Below are 22717 nucleotides of genomic sequence, written 5' to 3'. Positions count from 1 at the left end.
ATGAATACGAAGTTAAATTTTATGACTCGGTGTATAAGTCGAGGTCGATTTTTTTCGGTCGATTTTGGATCGAAAAAGGTCGACTAATACACCGGCAAATACGGTAAGTAACAAATTTGCTCAAATTACATTTAATATTTTTACGTTATTATATTTATACGTTTATATTCAGGTATGTGAAAACACTGATCATTTTAATGATTTCTTAGTTAGGAAACAATACAGCAAAATGCATCATTATACAATTATATACTGTATACGACAGTGACTGTTGTGGCACTGCCAAAGTAAAAAAAAAAAAAAGTATCATTATGGCCTGAACTGAGCCACAAACCAATTGAAACAAACCATTAGTATTCCATCGAGTATCCACTTGAAGTTCAATAAACTAGAAAGGGCCTCAGCCTCGAAAGCCCCTTTTCTGGTTGATTCAAGGCTGGCATATCCCTTTCCTTCACGCTCCTCACACTTTGAACTAAACACTTTCTCTCCTTCAATGCTAAGAATTTCACAAAATAAAGAATCAAACTTTGCTCTCTTACTTATTTCTGAGTGATTCAAAGTAAGTTAGAGCAGGTTTAGAGACACTTGCGCCAATATCAATATTACTATTACTATAGAATTATTTTTAGAAAGAGTATTTTATCGATTATTGATTGAAACGTTTTTCTGCTTAAGTTTATGAACAATTATTTTTGTTTATTTGGTTTTATTCAGTGATTAAAACAACTAAACAAGAAGGGTTGATGGTCGTCAAGTCATCCTCTAATTCACACCTATGGGATGCGAGAGCAACTCAGATTTCCAACTCAATCTACTTTTATTGCCTTCCAACTTCTGGTTTCTCAGTGGTTGGCTTCACTTGTTGATTGGTTGGTCTTTCAATTGGTTGTCAAACTTAAACACAAAGAAAATTCTGTTAACATTTTAATTCAGAAATGCGATTGAATGACTTAATTGAACTTAAATTTTAGCAGAGTATAAATGCTCTAACATAATTTGCATGATACCATCATCAAATAATCAAACACAGGAGTCAAACATAAATGTATTACAGCATGTTTCATGGAATATTGCCGTCTTTGGACTGAATCGTAGAGTGCACTTGTTTCGCAGAGTGCTTCTCTTCCTTTTCCTCCCGCTTCTCTATTAAGCTGTTTAAAATGATCATCCCTCCAGCTCCGTGGCAGAAGTGCAGTTGATTTGTTGCTGCTGGTGCACTTTGGGAGTTGTAGTTGTTCTCAGCATTTTGGAGGAACTCCATCTCCCTGCTTTACCTCAACAGTCATTGTTTTCCAAAGTAAAAGCAGATGTTTCCAAATGTTTTGTTTTGATTACCGTATTTTCCAGATTATAAGGCGCAGCGGACTATAAGGCGCACCTTCAATAAATGGCCCATTTTAAAACTTTGTCCATATGTAAGGCGCACCAGACTATAAGGCGCACCATTAATGCATTAATTTTCTGAGACAGTACTGTATAAGGGCCGACCATTCTCACCGACATTCTACGAACCATTACCATTGTGAATGAACTTGTAAATATGTAACTATATCCTTTACCATATCCTTTGCAGATAGGTTGATATTGCAAATGAGAATCTGTTGTCAATTGCACTACCAGAAAAGTTGAAGGTTAAAATAACAACAAATTAACAATTTTATGAAAGTTGAATGATTTTTTTATTAGATGTATGAAGTTTGTTTTATTGTTGTATGAATAAGAAGGGTGATATTGGTGTTTGTGACTGCAGTAAACAGGCCAGGTTGCATCATGTCAAAGTTTTAATCTAAATCAAATCATTCTCCATTTTATCTTTTTTATTTCAACTTCAGACGCAACAAATTTCTTTATAATCTCAAAATAATGATCCATAGTCTTTTTGATTCATGATTCATAGTCTTCAGCGGGCCACTTATGATTGATTTCATGACACAATGCTTCGGGCCAGTTTTAATTTAGACGCGGGCCGCAAGGCGCACTGGACTATAAGGCGCACTGTCGGCTTTTGAGAAAATTTTAGGTTTTTAGGTGCGCCTTATAGTCCGGAAAATACCGTAAATACAAATCAAATCAAAACCCACATATGCGCTCTGGGCAGGCAGGAGAGAGTGGATCTACAAAGCTGTTTAGAGTATTGCTTTTTTTTTTTCATTCATTCATCTTCCAAACTGCCTAATTATGACCAAGAAATAATTAATGAGGAGGAATCCAAGAGGCAACCTATACTGTTCTTCATCCCCATCACATTTGTGTATGAATGTGTGCATGAATAGATGATTGAGAGTCTTTGTAATATGTTTTGAGATAAAGCACTATATAAGTGTACTCCATTTAGCATTTATCTGCGAACCAAGGTAAATTTTCAACCAGGATGATACTAGGACCCAGAAAATATCTTATATCCTGAACTGATGACATCAATCTTTGCTTTGATCTGCTCTTGATTGAGTCAATTGTCACAACTGTGGTAAAGTTGAAGGGGACACAAACTTTTAGTCAGCTAACCCGGAAAGATATCAACAATTGGCTATTTGATGTCCGGCTAGAGTATACAAATCCCACAGACTTTTATCTACAAGCAGTTTTGGGCTGTAAAATGTGGTCGGATGGGTTTTGGGTCCTCCATCCATCCATCCATCCATCCATCCATCCATCCATCCATCCATCCATCCATCCATCCATCCATCCATCCATCTTTAATTTGCCAAGTTTGAGCATGCCAAACAAGGAATTTGACTGGTAGATCTCGGCCTCTGTACAACATTTAGGTAGCAAACAACATTCAGAACGACATGTGCAAAAAATGACAATTGTTCTCAAACATCCCCTGATCTTAAACTCCCAGGAGGGCAAGGAAAAACTCAAAACTCCTACTAGGGGAAATGAGAAACCTTGAGAAGAGACCACAGATGGGAGGATCCCTCTTCCAGGATGATCAAGCTGCAATGGATGCAGAGAAGACACATAGTACACATAATACAGACAATCCAAAGGTAAAGTATCGAGAGCAGGATGTTATTGCACAGTAATGTCTCTGAGACTCTATGAGTGGTGTGAGTTCATCAGAGCAACAGCCTGGGGAAGAAGCTGTGTCTGTGTCTGCTGATTTTGGCGTACAGTGCTCTGTAACGCCGTACGGAGGGGAGTAGTTCGAACAGACTGCGACCTGGGTGAGAAGGGTCTGTAAATATGTTACTTGCACGTTTCCTGGTCCTGGACAGGTACAAGTCCTGGATAGATGGGAGGTTGGTCCTGGTTATCTTTTCTGCAGTCCTGATTGTCCGTTGCAGTCTGCGCTTGTCTTGTTTGGTGGTTGATCCAAACCAGATGATGGCAGTGCAGAGGATAGACTGGATGATGGCAGTATAGAAGGTCATCAGCAGCTCCTGTGGCAGGTTGAACTTCCTAAGATGTCTCAGAAAGTATAGCCTCTGCTGGGCCTTCTTCTGGACAGAGTCTATGTGGCTGGTCCATTTCAGTTCCCGAGAGATTGTGGATCCCAGGAACTTGAAGGTGTCTGTGGAGAGAATAACATTACTGTGGATAGTGAGGGGTGGAAGTGATGAAGGGTCTCTCCTGAAGTCCACTGTCATCTCCACGGTCTTGAGCGTGTCACACAATTCCACGTCATGGGTGAATGATGACTGGCATACAATTGTCACCAAGACAAGCTGAAAGTGACCCCAGATATTTGGGATGTAAAAATCATCTGCCTCTCATTCATAACCCAAACCCAGGGTACATTGCCGCTTCAAGCAGTAGATGCCAAGCAAACCATTTAAATTTGATATCAGCCCCAGGAGAAGCTTTGAATAAGAGAAAAAAATTGCAGTTAATGTTCCCGAAAAGAACCACTGCAGTTGGGAAGGAGCACAACTTAACAATTTAAATCTTCACGTCCTACATTTATGGTGAGGAGCTAAAAAAACAAACTGTTTGCAATGCAAACTGTGATCTCACTTTTATCTTCATTTATTTGTATGATCATAAAGTGCTCATTATTAAGAGACCTTTGACTCTTGACTTGAAGTCAAAGACCAAAGTGCTCATTGGTCATTTATGTAATTCAAATTATAATTTTTTATTTATGCCAAACAAATTTAAGATTCAAAGTCTGATTTATTTAGCAGATGTGAATGTGCACAACTGGTCAGGGGTGACAAAATGCCAAGCAAATGAAGCAGTTGCAGCCGTGAATACATCTCCTCCATCTATCTACCGCAATTTTCAGACTATAAGTCGCGTTTTTTTTCATAGTTTGGGTGGGTGAGTGGGGGGCGGGGGACTTATACTGAGGAGCGACTTATATGTCAATTTTTTCACAAATTTTCAAAATTCAAAAACAAAAAAAAGAAAAAAAAAGTTAAACTGCGATAAACAAACCGTGATGTAGCATGGGATTCATGTAATTTGAATTTCAGGTGACGTCAGTGGTGCGGTGCGGCGTGGCGGTTGTTTACATAAAGGACAAAGATTCGATCACGGGATGACGAAGGGCCCCACGTACTACCGGCATCATTAGCGGCTTTGTTTGTAAGTGACACGGAGGATGAAGAGTTTGAAGGATTTAATGCTTTGGAGTGACACAGAAGGTTTGAAAAACTATTATGGCTTTTACGCACGCCCGGTCCTACTCTACGGAGCTTTCTTTCACCTCCGTGGATTGAAGTCGGAGGCCGGCGCTCGGCCGGGTGGCTGTCCAGGGACGGTGGATGGGGCTCAGACATGGCTTTTACGCACGCCCGGTCCTACTCTACGGAGCTCTCTTTCACCTCCGTGGATGGAAGTCGTGGGCCGGCGGTCGGCCTGGTGGCTGTCTGGGGACGGTGGATGGGGCTCGGACATGGCTTTTACGCACGTTCGATCCTATTCTATGGAGCTCTCTTCCACCTCTGTGGCTGGAAGTGCCACCTCCGGGGATGGAAGTCCACGCCGCCACACACCTGGACGTCGACGCCGGTGCTTGGGGCCGTGTGGTGGTGAACTATTTATGTTATAGTTATTTGATATGTTTTATTTCGTATAGCAACTTGTATATGTTTTTATCGTTACAAAGGACAAAGGATTCTATCACGGGATGACGAAGATGACAAAGGGCCCCACATTTGAAGGATTTAATGATTTGGAGTGACACAAGGTTTGAAAAACTTATTTATGTTATAGTTATTTGATATATTTTATTTCGTGTAGCAACTTGTATATGTTTTTATTGTTACAGTTCAGTACTTGTTGGCTTGTTGAACTCTTGTTTAGTTAAATAAAGAGACGTTTACCAAACCCACGTCTTTCCTTGTACTTTGTTAACGCTATAATATAGTTATATACTAGATCTGTGGAATAAAGACGAGGCTGACGTCAGGGCGCACGCGCAGCGTTGTTGACAAAGTACGAGGAATTTGATCGATGGATTTAATGATTTGGAGTGACACAGATGGTTTGATAATATTGTTGTTTATGTGATAGTTATTTGATATATACTTTATATATCGTTATATGGGTCTGTGGAATATTTAGAATATTTAGACGTCAGCGGCGCGGCGCATACGCGGCATCGTTTCCATAAAGGACGATCGATAGATTTAATGAATTGGAGTGACACAGATGGTTTTATTAGCGTGTTATTTATGCAACAGTTATTTGAATAACTCTGAATGTTACGACAGGCCCGTTCTCAGCTCTTCGTTTGTGTTTATGTCATGTTAGCATAGCTATCGTTTAGCCTGTTTTTGCTCGTTCATGTCTGTTCTTGGTGTTGGATTTTGTCGAATAAATTTCCCCCAAAATGCGACCTGTACTCCTGAGCGACTTACATATGGTTTTTTTTCACATTATTGTGCATTTTATGGCTAATGCGACCTATATTCCGGAGCGACTTTTAGTCAGAGAATTACGGTAATTTACCTCCCATTTATCTCAAGACACTTTTACAGACATTGAAACAATTCGATTCATTTTTAACACGTCGGTAGACCCATTTATATTTTATATGCTTTTTACATTTTATCTTACATGCCCCAAGGCTCTTTTATTTAAATTTGCTTTTTGCACCAAAGGGAGCAGCGCTCAAATTTCAATGCACTGTGTACAGCGACAATAAAGGGAATTCTGATTCTGATTTCTGAGGTTTTCCTATGGGGCACACACAAGCTGTTTTTCACACAGAGCAAGTTTTTCAACTTTCAGTCCACAATGAGGCTGGTTGTGGCAGCAGAGCTCATCTAATGGTCAACAAACGGGCCAGGTAAGTTGAATCAAACTGTTGATATGAACAGTCTATGAGATATTGACTCATAGCTTTACGGGATATTGAGTGAAGTGAGTGGGTTGTTATTGTGAGAAGTCCACCGACAGGGAGACGTCAGACTCAATGGTACAGTCCTTTCACAAAAATGTGTCATGAAATTAATGCAGCATCTGAGGCTCCTGATATGATTACCTTCCTACCTAACCTGTTGGCTACTATAATGAAAAACAAACCCAATGCTTTTCTTAATTTCTGCTCACAATTCATCACGTCAGGATTTGTTCACTTGTGTGCTTCACTGAAAGTAAAAGGATTACAGCAAGAATAGATCCACTAGCATCTACTGTGCGTAGCTTGAGACATTACATGGGATTATTTTATTTTTTATTTGTGGCTACAATTTTGATGTAAAATGGACAAGAAATACCATGAAACAGATATAAAGGGCTGAGACATTTGGGGGGTAATTTGGATGAGTTGTTCTTATCCATAGCCTGCGATGATATTTTTTATTAATGCCTTTGTAGTTTATTACCAGCCTAAAAGAAAATTCTATGCATTATCTTTCCATAAAAAGAGCTTTCGATTTGTTCAGCTAACTGTCTGGTAGGTAGCTACAAATCGTATTGAATGGCCACAAATTTGAATTTTCAGGACGCTATGTTTCTGTTTGTACACATAAATAAGATGGTCCTATGTGCCCCCTGGACAACTTGTACATGCAATAAGGCTTTAATTTTTGCACATGCAAATTGTAATGTGGGAGGAAGGAGTGTAGCCAAGAGGAGGCCTACGCAATTATGGGAGAACATGCAAACTTCATAACATCCATCCATCCATCAATTTTCTGTACCCATGGGGGTCGCGGGTGTGTTGGAGCCTATCCCAGCAGTCATCTGGCAATAGGCAGGGGACACCCTGAACCAGTTGCCAGCCAATCGCAGGGCACACAGAGACGAACACCTCGGGGCAATTTGGAGTGCTCAATCGGCCTACCAAGCATGTTTTTTGGGATGTAGGGGGAAACCGAGGAGTACATGCAAACTCCACACAGGGCGGGTCCAAGGTGGAATCGAATCCGCACCCTCCTAACTGTGAGGCGGACCTGCTAACCAGTGCTTCACCGAGCTGCCCTATTCCATAACATGTCATACCCATATTTATTTGACAAAACAAAATTAGAGTGAACAGATACTCTACTGTACTTGTGGATGATCCCTGCAAACCCTTAAAATATGTTGTATTTTAAGGTTGAATTTTATTACATTGTGATCATAAGATGCGCCGATTACTATTACCACATTTTCTGCACCATAAGGCGCTTTGGGTTATTAGGCTCAGACTCAATTGCGGGGGCTTTTTTACTTAATCCACACATAGGGCGCACGACATTATAGGGCGCATGCATGCCATGACTTACGGTTAACAAAACAAAACAAAACAAAAAAAACAAAACAAAACAAAACAAAACTCAGCAAGACTGAGTTCAATTGTACTTTATTCTACTATTTAAACATCTAGTCTACTGTACTCACATTATTGTTAATCGATATTCATACGCAAATCCATCATTGTCCTCATCTTCTGTATCCGAATTAAACAGTTGGGCAAGTTCACCATTAAACATGACAAATTCCCTCTTGTCATTGTCTCGTCATTGTCACGTTGCTCTTTGGCAATGATCCCGGCTTTCCAGAAAGCTTGAATTGTGCTTCGTAAACATGTCTCTTTGTTGATGCCGTTTTAGAGGGTCCTAATGCTGATTGCTTTGCACAAACCGATAGTATTTCTTCATCAATCGCTGTAGAGGTCATTTGATTGGTTTTCCGACCCGATCGACGTAAAACGTAATGTCTTCTGATTGGTTCATTGGGTCTACATATGGCGGCAGCCCCACAGTATTTACAGATGTTGGAATTTGGTCCACACAAAATGTGCACCTTATTAAAAAATAGGCGCATCTTCGGATTTTGAGAAAATTAAAGACTTTTAAGTGCACCTTGTGGTGCGGAAAATACATCATGTTTATTTCTGTAGTTATTATATGATTATATGATGTTATATATGATAAATGTTTCTTCAGTCTGTTGTTATTAACTACATATCAAATATGCCTCTTTGATGTTTGACAGCACCGATTTTCTTATATTTAACCACATTTTTTGTCTATTCATCACTGTGAGTACAATCAACCAACCCACCGACTAACTGACTGACAGACAAAGTATAACAACTTTGGCATCTGATCATTTACCAGCTTGATTGCTCTTCTTGATATTTAGATCACTAAGAGTTGCCTTTTTGTGTTGTTTAATTAACATCCATTTCACGGCCATCACTAAAATGTGTAGGAACATAAAGAACATACTATTGCCATTTTCCTTTCATCAAACATGGTTGAGTCGTAGCCAGTAAGTTATTGTCAAACCCAAAACACAGCTGGTGAAAACAAGGAGGTGGGTGGGTGAGTCAGTCAGTCAGTCTAATAAATCAGCTCATAAAAACAGTAAGGCAGAGCAAGTCATGCATTTCTCTGTGCAACCATGAGCAACATGGAACACAACTTGGTAAAACAGCCCTGTCCCATTTTACTATTAATGGCATTTGGAAGATGTCTGAAGACATGTTGCAAACGTCTGGTTGAAACAATGACAGATTTGTACCGTTGTAAACTGATGCCTGTCCATGACCCCCCCAAAATGGCTTCGCCACCCAGAATCCCTGCTCCATCATATGGTCAGATATGATATTGACACATGTTCTTGTACCATCTTCTTATGAGCTCTGGAGGTTGAGCGTTTTCACCAGTTCAGAGCACTTTCGCCTGTCTTTCGTTTTTACACTTGTTTCAACACACTTAAGTCTGGTAGATCTATTGCCTTCAACAGGCATTAGGAGACTGTTCACCACACTTAGTAAAGTCACATAAATCTAACAACTTTAAACCCATGTGTTTTACCACATGCAAGTGTTTTTAACAAGGCTCCTGTGTGTTTTTTCCTGGCCATTTGAGTAATCTGTCCTGTTTTAGCCTGAAGTCAACAAACTTTGGTCACAGCTCATTTAATCAACAGATTTAGCTGCATCGAGCCAGAACTGACAAAGGAAAGCAGACTAATTGACCTCCCTCCCTTTGCTTCTCTTTTTCCTCCACTGTAACTCTGCTGCCGCTGCCACCCAGTGTATTTCCATGACAACCCAGCGATTGTAAGGATGGTATGGAAACGTCAAACACTTGGTGGGCTTGCATCGCTGCACACAAAAGAGCAGTGACCTACATGTGGAACAAGAATGGAGGCTTTTCCCAGAATGATCAAGCAGAGTCCAGAACTGAAATACAATCAGACCCTCCAACTTATTTCAGCCTCTACTGCACCATTGAAAACCCACCAGTACATCTGCTCCCACCCACTACAAACAAGGGGTTTTTGGCATGATACCACTTAATTATGTAGGAATTTTATTTCTACTGCCCATGATTTATCATAGCTATACGGTACACACTAATGTGTAACATGCAGTCAACGTCAATTCTTTGAAGCCTCCTATTCCACTCCAACAGCACATCTAAAAACAGATTTTCTTCCATGCTGAGGGATAAACAGTAGGCCTGCAAATCTGAGGTTAGAAAATGGCGGAATTCTGCCTTGTAAAGTAACATTCTTGGCTGGTCAACAATCAGAGCCCATGTTTGCCTGTCCTAATCTGGCAGCAGCAGATAGTCTTTATAGCTACCTCTGTACCATCAATCAGCTCAGCTACTCAGGGCCCTGTCGACAGCAACAGGGGTCACGTCGTCGCCACAGAAACCGCATTTAAAGGCAGCCATATAAATGATATAGGCTTTTGGCATGACACAAAGAAAAAGTGACAGAGGGAGATGGGATTGGGCTGATCCTGTGTGAGCTGTCTTTAGAACGAATTAGTCCTCAGTTTGAGTAAGACAATACTGACCTGAGTCAACCCTACACTCTGTAGAAAGATACATCTTAGAATCACTGTTATTTCGGCTACCTGAATTTGAGATGCTTTAAACGGTTAATTTCGCTCGTAGGGATTTTAATTTTAGATTGTACCTTTGTGTAGAGAGACAAAGGCATTTACCTGGAAGCGAAATTGCATGATCGCCACGGCGAAGAGCAAAAGCGAAGCACATTCCTGTTTGCAAACACTTTTTCCTCTCAAACAAGGTCCCAGTGGAACTTTGAACGTGGAGGAGTTAGAGAAGATCTTTTTTTGTCACTTTTGTCACTTTTTTTGCCACAGACGATCCATTCCTGTGCAGTTTTTTTTGTTGTTGTAACTTTGTTGCCACAGACGGTCCATTCCTGTGCAGTTTCTGTTAATTTGTTGCCACAGACGAACCATCCCTGTGCTGTTTAGTGAAAGGAAATACAAGTAAACGTAAACGATCTAAGCAGATCGCGAACCCGCAAGTTTGTTAGCAGACTGCTAACAGCTGATTTACCGGGGAACAGCTGATTGAGCTGTCAAAGAGATAGCTGCGAACAACGTGAGCAATATGGGGCCGAAAAAAAACCTAACTATGTCCACGAAGGAGGTCGAGGACATAAAAAGGTCACTTGACTTCCTTTCGGAAAAAGTTTCTGCTGTAAGGATGCAGCAGAAAAACATCTTGGCACTGGTGGAAGAGGTAAAGACGCTCTGCTCTGTATGCTCAATGCTGAGAAGGACAAGCGGCTTGCCTACCTTGAAAGTCGGGTAGCGGACATTGAGCAATATACAAGAATAAATGACATTGTCATCACGGGAATAGCAATTAAACCTATATCTTATGCAAGGGCAGTGACGGCAGGTAACGATGGCTGTGAGCAACATCCTAGCTCAGCCGAGCAACAGGTAGCTGAGTTTCTGCAAACTAAAGGAATGACTATGGACTCCAACCATGTCATCCACTGCCCAGAAGAAACAGTAATGACAAGCCAGCAGTCATTCTGAAATTTGTCAACAGGAAGCACAAAGTTGCACTTCTAAAGCAGGGTAAGTTGCTCAAAGGCACAGACATCTACATCAATGAACATTTGACAAAGACCAACGCGGATATTGCAAAGAAAGCACGTCACTTGAGAAGAATGAAAAAAATACAGAGTACATAGACCAGAAAATGCAAGATATACATCAAGCTTAATGGATCACCAGAAGAGGCCAAGATACTGATGGTGAGGAGTATTGAGGAACTGGAAAAGCTCGAATAAGTATCCTCAATAGAAAATCAACTGGAGTGGACTTGGAACTGAATGGAGGTAACAACACAAAACACAAACATAATGCTCATAGACACTACTCAACCTACATCAAGCAACAATGGACATGTAACACGGTGGATACAAGAACATGAACAACTCCAACTAACGTTTGATTACAGTGAAAGCAGCACTCTGGTCATAGATCAGGACATCGACCCAGACAATAATTTCTTCTCCACCACAAACAACACATGTTATTATTACAGCAATGATCAGTACAATATGGACATCTTAACAAAAGATAAGCTATCTATTATCCATTTCAATAGCCGGAGTCTATATAAAAATTTTAGTAGCATTCGGGCTTACTTAAACACATTCAAACAACCATTTAATATAATAACTATTTCTGAGACCTGGATTACGACTGAGAAGGGAATGCACTTTGAGACGGAAGGCTATGAATTCATACAAAATAACAGACAGAGTAAAGGTGGGGTGGTGTTGCAATCTATGTTGATTTGAATATGAAATTCAAGATTGTAGACGCTATGACACAGGTGGTGGACAATCTTCTTGAATGTCTCACGATACAGATTTGTGTTGAAAAGAAAAAAGACATTATTATAAGCTGTGTCTATAGAGCTCCTGGTTCTAGCATTGAGACATTCACATAATGGATAGAAAGTGTGATTATACAAAAAGGCAACAAAAACATTTTTATTTGCGGGGATTATAACATTGATCTATTAAATCCAAATAAGCAACAAAATATTGATGATTTTTTAAATTTAATGCATAGCCTGAGTCTCTTTCCTACAATCACTAGACCCACGAGAGTAACATCACAGAGTGCTACTCTGATAGATAACATATTCACCAATATAATAGAAAACAGGACAACAAGCGGGTTATTAATTACTGATATTACTGACCACCTTCCAGTGTTCACAGTATATGATAATAATTTCAAATCTGAAATTGGGATGTATAAACAACAAAGAAGAATTAGGACAGATGAGACAATTGCTACTCTAAAACATGAATTAATGGAACAGAACTGGGATGCAATATATAAAGAAAAAGATGTAAATAATGCCTACCATAAATTGATGACTATAATCACGACTCTGGTGGGTCTTATCATGGGTGGGCGACGAGACTCGGTACAGGTCGGATGTTGACCTTCTGACCACGTGGTGCAGGGACAACAACCTCCTGCTGAACATCAACAAGACCAAGGAAATCGTTGTTGACTTCCGGAAGGGTCAAGCAAAACACCAGCCGCTGATCATCGACGGTGCTGTGGTGGAGAGGGTGAGCAGCACCAAGTTCCTGGGGGTGCACATCAGTGAGGACCTCTCCTGGTCGGCAAACACCGCATCACTGGCAAAGAAAGCTCAGCGCCGCCTGTACTTCCTGCGGAAACTCAGGCGTGCTTGTGCTCCTCAGGCAGTCCTGTCTACATTCTACCGTGGCACTATTGAGAGCGTCCTCTCCAGTTGCATCACTGTCTGGGGTGGTAGCTGCACTGACCAGAACTTGAAGGCCCTGCAGCGCATAGTGAATACGGCTGGTAAGATTATTGGTGCTTCGCTCCCCTCCCTGAAGGACATTTACAACTCCCATCTAACCCGCAAGGCAACCGCGATTGTCAGTGATGTGAGTCATCCAGCTCACTCTTTGTTTGACCTCCCGCACCACCAGACTCGCCAACAGCTTCACTCTCCAGGCTGTTAGGACCCTGAACTCGCTACCCCCTTCTGCGTAGCGTGCTGCACTCTTGCGCCATTTTCTGGAATGTCTGCTGTACGCTCACTTGCTCCTTTTTGCTCCTCTTATTTATTTGTTGTGTTATTTATTCATTATTTATTCAGCACGCTGTTGTTTACTTGATTGTCTATTGTGTGCCATGTATTGTCACCATGGGATAGCGGGGAACGAAATTTCGGTTTCTTTGTGTGTCTTTGGCATGTGAAGAAATTGACAATAAAGCTGACTTTGACTTCATTATATAATAAGTATTGTCCAATCAAGGAATATAATAAAAAAACTAAATATAAGAACAGTCCATGGTTGACGAAAGGCTTAAGAAATGCCTGTAAAAAGAAAAATTTACTCCATAGGAACTTCATAAAACAGAGAACAGAAGGCGCTGAAGATAAATATAAGAGATATAAGAATAAATTAACCAACATTATAAGATTAAATAAGAAAGAATATTATAAGCATAAATTAGAGGATAACAAATATGATATTAAGGTGATATGGACTCTCCTAAACCACATTATTAGAGAAGGTACCGAACAACACAAATTACCAAAATATTTTGTTATAAATGATACTGAAAATTATAATATGGAAGAAGTGGCAAACAGTTTTAATCAGTTCTTTGTAAATGTTGGGCCTCAAATCGCAAAAAACATACCGGTTCCAGCGCCAGATGTAGGCAACAGAGATAAATTAATAGAAAGGAATCCTCACTCAATGTTTTTGAAGGCAGTTGATGAAAATGAAATCATTAACATTGTAAAACAATGCAAAAATAAAACATCTACCGACTGCAATGAGGTTAGTTAAGCAAATCATTGAGGGGATTTCAAAGCCACTTGTGTACATCTGTAACTTGTCATTTTTAACTGGTATATTCCCAAAGAAGATGAAAATTGCTGAGGTCATTCCTCTTTATAAAACTGGGAGCAAACACAACTTTACAAACTACAGACCTATCTCAATATTGCCACAACTCTCAAAAATATTGGAAAAGCTTTTTAACAGTAGAATGGATGGATTTTTGGAAAAACATAAATTATTTGCAGAGAACCAATATGGTTTTAGAGTAAACAGATCAACAGCACAGGCATTAATGGAATCAATCGAGGAAATCACAGATGCAATAGATAACAAACGACATGCACTGGGAGTTTTCATTGACCTCAAAAAAGCTTTTGACACAATTAATCATAATATACTATTCAATAAATTAGAAAAATATGGGATAAGGGGATTTGTATTAGACTGGATAAAGGATTATCTGCGAGAACGGCAACAGTATGTAAAGTTGGGTAATCCCTGCTCTGGAGATTTGGACATAGCTTGTGGTGTTCCACAAGGGTCAGTTTTAGGCGCTAAATTATTTATTTTGTATATAAATGACATGTGCAAGGTCTCTAAAGAACTAAAACTCGTCAATTTTGCAGATGACACAAACATCTTTTGTTCAGGTGATAACATCCAACAAGTGGAATCAGTGTTGAATGAGGAAATGAAAAAAATAAAAATGTGGTTTGACTGGAACAATTTATCATTAAATGTAAGACCAAGTTTATGGTATTTGGCAAAGCGAACATAAAGATACGGATAGAAATAGATGGGACTGAAATTGAAAGAGTGCAGGAAAACAAATTTCTTGGGGTTATAATAGATGACAGGCTGAGTTGGAAGCCACACATCAAAAACGTAAAGTCTAAAATTTCAAGAAGCATGGCAGTCATATACAAAGCAAAAGAATGACTGGATTATCATTCACTTCGTATACTTTATTGTTCTCTTGTCTTGCCCTATTTGCATTACTGTGCTGAGGTTTGGGGGAATACTTATAAAACTTCACTACAGCCACTTATCATTCTGCAGAAAAGAGCAATAAGGACTATTCATAAAGTCAATTACTTGGAACACACAAATCCACTTTTCATACAATCCAAACTATTGAAATTCACTGACATAGTATCTTATCAAACAGCTATCATCATGTATAAGGCAAAAGCAAAACAACTACCAGAAAATATCCAAAACTTATTTAGGAATCGGGAGGGAGGTTATAAGTTAAGGGGGAATCACAACTTCAAAATCTTAAACATAAGAACAACCTTAAAAGGTTTCTGTATCACTATAACTGGTGTCAAACTATGTAACAATCTAAGTGAGGAACTCAAGCAAAGTCCAAATATCTACCAGATTAAAAGAATGTACAAAAATATGTTGTTTAGCGGGTACAAAGGCTAAAAGTGCCAAAGGGCTACACACAAGTAAAAATGAAACAGAAAAATAAGTGTGAAAGTGTATCTACTTGTGTTCTGTTGTAGAATTACAGTATGTGTTGAATTATTGGTTTAATGGATAAAGTGAGAAAGGGGTAGGAATCTAAAAAGCTATGCTTCTTCCTACTCCTTTTCGAGCATTCTTTACTGATTTATTTACTTATGTATTATTGTTATTATTTACTTATGTATATATTTTTTGTTTGTTGGTTTATTTTTGTTTGTTTGTAGTATGGACTTATATGTGGCACTTTAGAGTGTTATTTGTTTTGTTTTTTCTTTTTTGTTTTGGATGTTCGAAATAAAGATATCAATCAAACAATCAATTGTGATCTAATAAAGTTCAGTACCACAGTAAATCAAAGTTACATTTTGCTATTTAGTTCAATGTCCCCACTTTATCATCAACACATACAAGAGCAAATGTTATAGACACTGTTTCCAATCTGTTTAATGTTGCTAGCCTCAAGAATTGTTGTCATGAATTCAATTTGCATTCTTAATCATTTTGTTTGTTTTAGTTTTTGATTACCAATTTTAATCCACAAAAGGAACTTTGTGCATGCATTATACCATGCAGTGAAACAGACCACGCACATGCAGGACTGCAGGCAAGAGAGAGGTTTGTGTCCCTGACCTGAATTTGGGGGTTGGTGGTTTGTGGGAATGAGAGGTATGTCAGATCTTAGTGGGAGTTGCTTGAGGGCTCCTTGACAAACGGGATTCTAACCGTTACTTGTCCGCAGGACTTATATTAGATCCCACACAGTGCTAACAAAAACACCAATACCACCTATGACTACAAGTATGTAGAATGGTTCTTCCACAAGTTACTGGGTCATCAAGCCCCAAAGAAGAATCAACACCACCAACAGTCAAAAACTGTTGTCATTGGCAAACATTTGGCATATTTTTCATATGCACATCTTAAATTAAATACTCACCTCTGCTATTCTTCCCAAAATGCATGTTCCTTGCAAATGTGGCACTAGTTCAAAGGTAAATAAACAATATTTTAAATGGTATTAAAGAAGCACGGTTACAACAAAAAATCGACCAAAATCTTTTTTGTTTTGTAACTTTTGTGCTCTTTATTGAATACAAATACACTCAGGAGCCCTATTTTCATTTGCTTTAGACAGTAACACAATGTGTTAATTGAATAGTTGTCATTTGAAGATATGTATTGATATAACTGGTGGTCATCCGCATAGCCATAAAATCCAACATTGTCCTACTGAAGCAATTGACCCAAGGGTAACATATACAGATTGAACAAAATGGGCCCAAGGACAGACCCATGAAGGACCCCCACATTTTGTGACTATTGTATTGTATTAGAAACTTCCAGTTGTCAGCGAATACGTAACTCCTATCCATCAAGAATGACCTGAACCATTTTAGAACTGCACCATTTAATCTTATCCAAGTTTCCAACATGTTCAAGTATATTGAACATGGGTGGTGCAATCGAGTCTGCTTTTCTCACTGTATAAACAGCTGAGCCCTTCCTGCATCGGTGTTCAATCTTATATCATTCAGTACAAGGTTCACCAACTCAGGTCCTCTGGGGCACAGTGTTTAGATGTGTCCCTCCTACAGCACACCTGATTGAAATGATAAAGATCGTTATTATTCTTGTACAGAGCTTGCTGATGAGATCAGCAATCAGGTACTTTGGACAAGAGATATACAGTATCAGAACAGTACATTTCGGATAGGATCCCTTGAGGACCGGAATTGATGACCCATGATTCAGTACTTTAATAGAGTTGTTTCTGTTCTGTGATTAAGTTGGAAATCTCACCCTATCTCTAAGGGAGAGCCGGGACATCCTGCGGAGAAAACTCATTTCGGCCGCTTGTATCCGAGATCTCGTTCTTTCGGTCACGACCCATAGCTCGTGACCATAGGTGAGGGTAGGAGCGTAAATCGACCGGTAAATTGAGAGCTTTGCCTTTTGGCTCAGCTCTCTCTTCACCACAACGGACCGGTACAGGGTCCGCATTACTGCCGACGCTGCACCGATCCGCCTGTCGATCTCACGCTCCCTCCTCCCCTCACTCGTGAACAAGACTCCAAGATACTTGAACTCCTCCACTTGGGGCAGGATCTCATCCCCAATCCGGAGAGGGCATTCCACCCTTTTCCGATCGAGGACCATGGACCCGGATTTGGAGGTGCTGACCCTCATTTCGACCACTTCACACTCGGCTGCGAACCGTTCCAGCGAGAGCTGGAGATCACGGCCTGAAGAAGCCAACAGGACCACGTCATCTGCAAAAAGCAGAGACGCGATGCTGAGGTCCCCTAACCGGACCCCCTCAACGCCTCGGCTGCGCCTAGAAATTCTGTCCGTAAAAATTATGAACAGAATCGGTGACAAAGGGCAGCCTTGGCGGAGTCCAACCCTCACTGGAACGAATCCGACTTACTGCCGGAAATGCGGACCAGACTCTGGCATCGGTGATACAGGGACCGAACCGCCCTTATCAGTTGGCTCGGCACCCCGTACTCCCGAAGCACCCTCCACAGAACCTCCCGAGGGACACGGTCGAACGCCTTCTCTAAGTCCACAAAACACATGTGGACTGGTTGGGCGAACTCCCATGCACCCTCGAGGATCCTGCCGAGGGTGTAGAGCTGGTCCACTGTTCCACGGCCAGGACGAAACCCACACTGCTCCTCCTGAATCCGAGGTTTGACCTCCCGACGGACCCTCCTCTCCAGCACCCCTGAATAGACCTTACCAGGGAGGCTGAGGAGTGTGATTCCCCTGTGATTGGAACACACCCTCCGGTCCCCCTTCTTAAAGAGGGGAACCACCACCCCAGTCTGCCAATCCAGAGGCACTGTCCCCGATGTCCACGCAACGTTGTAGAGGCGTGTCAGCCATGACAGCCCCACAACATCCAGAGCCTTTAAGAACTCCGGGCGGATCTCATCCACCCCCGGGGCCTTGCCACCGAGGAGTTTTTTAACTACCTCAGTGACTTCGACCCCAGAGATTGGAGAATCCGCCTCAGAGTCTCCAGGCCCTGCTTCCTCAATGGAAGGCGTGTAGGTGGAATTGAGGAGGTCTTCGAAGTATTCTCCCCACCGACTCACGACGTCCGGAGTCGAGGTCAGCAGCACGCCATCCCCACTGTAAACAGTGTTGACGTTGCACTGCTTCCCCCTCCTGAGACGCCGGATGGTGGACCAGAATTTCCTCGAAGCCGTCCGAAAGTCATTCTCCATGGCCTCACCAAACTCCTCCCACGCCCGGGTTTTTGCCTCAGCAACCGCTGAAGCCGCGTTCCGCTTGGCCATCCGGTACCTGTCAGCTGCCTCCGGAGTCCCGCAGCCCAAAACGGCCCGATAGGACTCCTTCTTCAGCTTGACGGCATCCCTCACCGCCGGTGTCCACCAGCGGGTTCGGGGATTGCCGCCACGACAGGCACCCACGACCTTACGGCCACAGCTCCGGTCGGCCGCCTCAACAATGGAGGCGCGGAACATGGTCCACTCAGACTCAATGTCCCCCGCCTCCCCCGGGACGTGGGAAAAGCTCTGCCGGAGGTGGGAGTTGAAGCTCTTCCTGACAGGAGATTCTGCCAGACGTTCCCAGCAGAGCCTCACAGAGCGTTTGGGTCTGCCAGGTCGGACCGGCATCTTCCCCCACCATCGGAGCCAACCCACCACCAGGTGGTGATCAGTTGACAGCTCCGCCCCTCTCTTCACCCGAGTGTCCAAAACATGCGGCCGCAAATCCGATGACACGACTACAAAGTTGATCATCGAACTGCGGCCTAGGGTGTCCTGGTGCCAAGTGCACACATGGACACCCTTATGTTTGAACATGGTGTTCATTATTGAAAATCCGTGTCGAGCACAGAAGTCCAACAATAGAACACCGCTCGGGTTCAGATCAGGGGGGCCGTTCCTCCCAATCACGCCCTTCTGGGTCTCACTGTCATTGCCCACGTGAGCATTGAAGTCCCCCCGTAGAACGATGGAGTCCCCAGAAGGAGCGCTCTCCAGCACTTCCTCCAGGGACCCCAAGAAGGGTGGGTACTCTGAGCTGCCGTTTGCTGCATAGACACAAACAACAGTCAGGACCCGTCCCCCCACCCGAAGGCGGAGGGAGGCTACCCTCTCGTTCACCGGGGTGAACCCCAATGTGCAGGCGCCCAGCCGGGGGGCAATAAGTATACCCACACCTGCTCGACGCCTCTCACCGTGGGCAACTCCAGAGTGGAAGAGAGTCCAGCCCCTCTCGAGAGGGCTTGTACCGGAACCCAAACTGTGCGTGGAGGCTAGTCCGACTATATCTAGTCGGAATCTTTCTGCCTCGCACACCAGCTCGGGCTCCTTTCCAGCCAGAGAGGTGACATTCCATGTCCCAAGAGCCAGCTTCTGCAGCCGGGGATCAGACCGCCAAGGTCCCTGCCTTTGGCTGCCGCCCAGCTCACATTGCACCCGACCCCTTTGGCCCCTCCCACAGGTGGTGAGCCCATGGGAAGGGGGACCCACGTTTCCATTTCGGGCTATGCCCGGCCGGGCCCCATGGGCGAAGGCCCGGCCACCAGACGCTCGCCTTCGAGCCCCACCTCCAGGCCTGGCTCCAGAGGGAGGCCCCGGTGACCCGCGTCCGGGCGAGGGAAAAGAAAGTCCATTTATGTTTTTCATCATAAGGGGCTTGGGTGACCCAAATAGACCGGAAGTGACCCAAATCAAACCGGAAGTGAGCATATTTCAACATTAAGTGCCCTAAATACCTACATTTGCGCTAACTTTTGCAAATTTTGCCCGATTAAACCCGTTTCAACATTTTAACCCCAAAAGTAAACCTCCTGAAGCCGTTTTTTTCCTTTTGTTCCAAATTTAAAAAAAATTTGGCGCAATTTTTTTTTCTTTTAATTCCCATTCATTCTCTATTAGGATTCAAGATTTGCTCTAACTTCTACATTTTTTAACCGATTCAACTTGTTCCAACTTTCAAGTGTTCATCTTTTGCCTTCCTATTCCACAACTTCCCACTTACCAAAAATTCTCTACAATTTTGTTTTTCTACCTTAATTTCTACATTTTTCAACTTATTAAACCCATTCCACCTTTCAACTGTTCATCATTTTCCTACCTATTCCACAACTTCCCACTTACCCAAAATTCCAAATTTTCAATTTTGAAATTCACACCCAATTTTCCCAAATTTGCTTTTTCCCTTCTAATTTCTACATTTTTCAACCGATTCAACTCTTTTCAACATCATTCTGCAGCATTGCCCAAGTATTTATTCAACCTCTTCACCTTCACACGCAATTTCTTCAGGAATTGCAAATTCTAGTTATTATTCAACTTATTCCTCTCACTTTTTTGGCACCTAACTAGTCCTACATGCTTCAACCGCTTCACCCCGTTCAAACTTTCACACATTCCAAAAATTCATGGCATGCTTGCTACCATTTTTTTTGTTGATAACATTTACCGTTTTTGTGTAATTAGCAAATTTGTGACTTTTAAATCCCCATTCATTCTAAATGGCGATTTCAACACGAGCCACTTTCCCGCGTGGGTTCGAATTTTACAGTGGGCGGAATTTATTTTCGAAAAAAGTAGAATAACAATAGTGCGAAGGTCTTCGCCTTCACACGCAATTTCTCCAGGAATTGCAGATTGCTAGTTATTATTATTATTCAACTTATTCCTCTCACTTTTTTGGCACCTAACTAGTCCTACATGCTTCAACCGATTCACCCCGTTCAAACTTTCACACATTCCAAAAATTCATGGCATGCTTGCTACCATTTTTTTTTTGTTGATAACATTTACCGTTTTTGTGTAATTAGCAAATTTGTGACTTTTAAATCCCCATTCATTCTTAACGGCGATTTCAACACGAGCCACTTTCCCGCGTGGGTTCGAATTTTACAGTGGGCGGAATTTATTTTCGAAAAAAGTAGAATAACAATAGTGTGAAGGTCTTCGCCTTCACACGCAATTTCTCCAGGAATTGCAGATTGCTAGTTATTGTTCAACTTATTCCGCCCACTTTTTTGGCACCTAACTAGTCCTACATGCTTCAACCGATTCACCCCGTTCAAACTTTCACACATTCCAAAAATTCATGGCATGCTTGCTACCATTTTTTTTTGTTGATAACATATACCGTTTTTGTGTAATTAGCAAATTTGTGACTTTTAAATCCCCATTCATTCTTAATGGCGATTTCAACACGAGCCATTTTCCCCGCGTGGTTTCGAATTTTACAGTGGGCGGAATTTATTTTCGAAAAAAGTAGAATAACAATAGTGCGAAGGTCTTCGCCTTCACACGCAATTTCTTCAGGAATTGCAAATTTTAGTCTAACTTTAATACACAGTGATTAGCTCGTCCGCCTCAGAGTTAGGAGGGTGCAGGTTCAATTCCACCTCCGGCCCTCCCTGAGTGGAGTTTCCATGTTTTCCCCGTACCCGGGTGGATTTTCTCCGGACACTCCTGTTTCCTCCCACATCCCAAAAATATACTTGGCAGGCTGATTGTGCACTCCAAATTGCCCCTAGGTGTGAGTCCGAGTGCGGATGGTTGTTCGTCTCTGTGCGCCCTGCGATTGGCTGGCAACCAGTTCAGGGTGTCCCCCGCTTACTGCCCGATGACTGCTGGGATAGGCTCCAGCACACCCGCGACCCCCATGGGGATAAGCGGTATAGAAAATGGATGGATTTAATACCTTAATACCTTACCTGCATCTCGCAATTTGCTGTTGACTGAAAATTACATCACATTATGATTATTATTATTTACTATGTAGGTAGCTTATGTACCTTACTACCTGCAAAGTACAATGTGGTTTGAAAACGAAGTGACTCCCATCAACTCTGAAGCAATGGAGTCTGCTTTTTTCACTTTGACCATTAGATGGTGTCCAAGTCTTATGTGAGCTCACCCGCCCCCCCCCCCCCCCCCCCCTTTGCATGGTACCGTATGCATGCACGTTTGAAATTTCCAAACATCTGCCTCAGTTGTCTCTGCATGTCAGCATTGATCAGACAGCAAACAGGTTTACCCGTCCGGATTCACCTCAAGTCACCTGCGGTGGAGGAAATTACAGGCACAGGCAATGGTGAACAGATGTGCAATTCATGTATGTACTTATCTCACTCATTGCTGCTGCCTTCCACAATAACCATCATTACACAAAGTGGTCTACTTGATTCCTCGTCAACACGAGTCAAAATCTC

General features: G+C 42.0%; 1 pseudogene; it reads left to right on the top strand.

Annotated features, from left to right (window-relative positions):
- The first annotated feature begins 11190 nt into the window (after positions 1-11190).
- The window catches only part of LOC148398402 (uncharacterized), a 33683-nt pseudogene continuing 22156 nt past the window's right edge, over positions 11191-22717 (top strand).

This window comes from Syngnathus floridae, chromosome 5 (genome assembly GCF_059516105.1).
Source record: "Syngnathus floridae isolate MCC-2025c chromosome 5, RoL_Sflo_1.0, whole genome shotgun sequence".
Taxonomy (NCBI): Eukaryota; Metazoa; Chordata; class Actinopteri; order Syngnathiformes; family Syngnathidae; genus Syngnathus; species Syngnathus floridae.
The sequence above is the reverse complement of the archived record's forward strand: the minus strand, read 5'-3'. Positions and strand labels throughout refer to the sequence as shown.